The sequence below is a fragment of the Camelus bactrianus genome, chromosome 33 (genome assembly GCF_048773025.1).
Source record: "Camelus bactrianus isolate YW-2024 breed Bactrian camel chromosome 33, ASM4877302v1, whole genome shotgun sequence".
NCBI classification, from domain to species: domain Eukaryota; kingdom Metazoa; phylum Chordata; class Mammalia; order Artiodactyla; family Camelidae; genus Camelus; species Camelus bactrianus.
In genome coordinates, this window is record NC_133571.1 from 14,284,579 (window position 1) to 14,287,942 (window position 3,364).

Sequence of the window (3,364 nt, forward strand, 5' to 3'; positions counted from 1 at the left end):
CCCCACCTCCGCCGGGGGCCCGAAGAGGACCTCCCCGGGAAATCGGCGCCACCCAGCGGGCAGCCGCTTCATTGCGCCTGGGCGGGCAAAGCCGCACCCCGCGTCTCGCGTCACTGAGACGTGTCACGGCTATTGGCTTGTTTCTATTGTGGCGTCATTAGAGCCCCGCCCGGCCAGCGTCTCCCTGACGACCGATATACACAGAGAAACACGTGGAGGAAAGGCACGAGAGTTTGGAGGTGGAGCGCGGAAAGAAGTGGACCTGGATATGACACGAAAGGAAGGTAGTGGGAGAGCAAGGATGGGGGAGAAAGGTCAGAAGTTGAGCCCCAGGACATATATATCACCTTTCAGTTTTTAGGGAAGTCAAAATTTCCTGCTTCTCTCACCCGGCTGGAAGAGGCCTGTTCTTCTGCCTTTTCTCTTTTTCTCTACTCTTTAAGACACTCCCTGCTCATTTAACTAGCATGAGATTAGTGAGTGATGATGACTCCTTAAGTGGGTAAATGGAGGCACTGAGTCAGTGGAAGGGATTCTCTTCTGTCTTTCAAGAAAAAGCCAAAACGAAACTTGAATTTTTGCCACTCCCATTCTTTGTGTATAACCTTTCCCCCACTTCCCCATGGTGGTGAAGAAAACCACACAGCCAGGTAGGCTGGTGCCAAGGCAAATCCAGGTTTTTGATTTCATCCGGACCATCAATCCTTCCAAATGTTGTTAACTCCTTCTCTTATTCTCCATGGCTGGTATTGCTGTCCATTACCACTCTCAAGTCCCTCCTTGTCTTCTATTTCCCAGAGAAACTGGGAAACACTGAAATTTCTGCCTACAAACATACTTGAATCCATTCTTACCTCTGTTCCAGAAGCAGTGAAAGAGGTGTCCCTCTTCTTGCCAAGTCAAATTCCTTCTGGATCTCAACTCTTTTATGTTTCTTTAGTTCTGAAGACTGGGTCCACCTCTTGGTGGGCATCAAACCAAAAGACACAACCAAGCCAAAGAGCAGGAGAAGGAAGGGTTTATTACTTGCAGCAAGTAAGGAGAACACTGGGGATCTTTCTCAATGCAGTGTCTCCCCAAACAGCAAAATTGGGGGATGTTTTATATTAAGGAAACATGCATATTCATGAAGGGGTTTGGGTGGGGTATGCATATTCATGAAGGGGCTTGAGAGCAGAAGAGAATTCGAAGAATTGGGGCATATGTTTCCAGAGTCAAAGCTTTAGTTGATTGAAGTCATGAGGGTCAGAAAAGGTCAACATCAATCCTTAGGTTCTGACCAGTCTAGGGTCATAGCAGGTACCATCTTCCACCTGGGTGGGGTCCTTAGTTCCTGCAGAACTCAAAGATTTGCATCAGATTGTTATGTATATCCCTTGAGGAGGAACTGGGACTCTCTTTTATCAATAATCTATTGTTTCTTGACTGCTTTTCCCTTGTTCTTGCATTTTCTCACTTCCCTTAAGATCATTAATTCCTGAGACCTGTTCAAGGGCCAGCATTGTGGCCAGCCTTAGATTACAAAATGGCTTAGGCCAAAAATGACTTCTCTTATGTCAAAAAAGCCATGCCTAGTTTTCTTTATCCAGAGACCTCCCACCCCATCTGCTTACGTTAGAACATTTATTTCACCACATTTTACAGATCGCTATTAGATATGCGAGGTAGTCTTCTAAGAACTAGGGATATAACAGTGAACAAAACAGGCAAAATCTTTGCCTTTAAGGAGCTTACGTTCTATTAGAAGTAGAAGACAATAACCAAATAAGGAAATAAGTAAAATACATAGTATCGGATGGCAGTAAGAGCTATGGAGGCAAATAAAGCAGGGAGGAGGATAAAGGTAATATAAGGTGTCATCAGAGATGGCCTCAGTGAGGTGACATTCAATGACCATTGAATGAAGGAGGTGAGGGAGTGAGCCATCTGGATATCTGGGGAAAGAATGTTCTAGGTGATGGGAACAGTAAGTGCAAATACCCTGAGATAGGTGTGCACTTGCCACTTTTGAAGAAGAGCAAGAAGACCAGTGTGGCTGGAGAGAAGAGGGAGAGACAGAGTGGAAGATGAAGTCAAAGAGATGAGGGAGGGGCCTCACCTTGTAGGTCCCTAAGGCCATTAAGATGACTTTAACCTTTACTCTGAGATAGGAGCCACTGGGAGATTCTGAGCAGAGGAGGGACATGGATCTGATTTTTGTTTTAACAGAGTCCCTTTAGCTACTGTATGGAGGACAGATCTGAATAGAGTCAGAGTTGAAGAAGGAGACCATTTAGGAGGTCACTGCAATCATCTGGTGAGACATGATGGTGGCTCCGGTTAGTGTGGTAGCAGGAGAGGTGGCGAGAAGCAGTTGCATTTTGGGTGTATTTTGGATATAGAGTTGACAGGGTTTCCTGATGGGTTAGGTGGTGAGAGAAAAAGGGAGGAATTTTTGGCCTGAACATTAACTGAAAATATATAGGCTGTGGAAGAAGCAGATTTTGGGATGGGGGGAGGTCAGGAGGCTGATTTAATCCATATTAAGTTTGATTTATGAGGGGGAGGTAATTGGGTTTCTTCATTGATTTCTGCTTGGAGGAGGTACTGGGGTTTGAACCCCTGACTTTTTGGGTGCTGAGCATGAGCTCTACCACTTGAGCTATACCTTTCCCCCAAACCCATATTAAGTGTGAGATGTCTATTAGGCATGTCAGGATGCCAAGAAAGAGGCTGTATGTACGCATTTGGCAAGGTCTGGTTTGGAGATATAAAGCTGAGGGTCATCAGCACATGGATGTTATTTAAAGCCATGAGATTAGAAGAGATCACCAAGGGAGCAAATATAAATAGAAAAGAAAGATGTGCAAGGACTGAATCCTGGAGCTCTCCAACATTAAATGGTTTTAGAAATGAGTAGGAACCAGCAAAGGAAATGAAAGGAATGGCTAGTGAAGTAGGGGAAAAAAATCCAGGGGATGGTGATATGCTGCAACCCAAGAAAAGGAAACTTACCAAGGAGGAAAGATCAATTGTGTCAAGTGCTGCATATGGGTTAATGAATGAAGGGATCTGAGAATTGATTTAAGAGGTTGTTGATGACCTTGACAAGAATGGTTTTGGTAGTGACAGGGTGAAAATTGGATTGTGGATGCGTTCAAGAAACAATGGGGGGAGAGAGATGGAGTGTATAGACAACTATTTGGATGAGTTTTGTGCTAAAGGAAGGAGAGAGATTGGGTAGGAGCTAAAAGGAGAAGAGAGGTCAAGATGTTATCAAACCAAACTTGGGTCCACCTGCCTGCAAGCAGTAAAGCCAATCTACTGACTTGAAGGAAAGTGCAGTGTTTATTGCAGGCACCAAACAAGGAGCACAGGCTTCTAA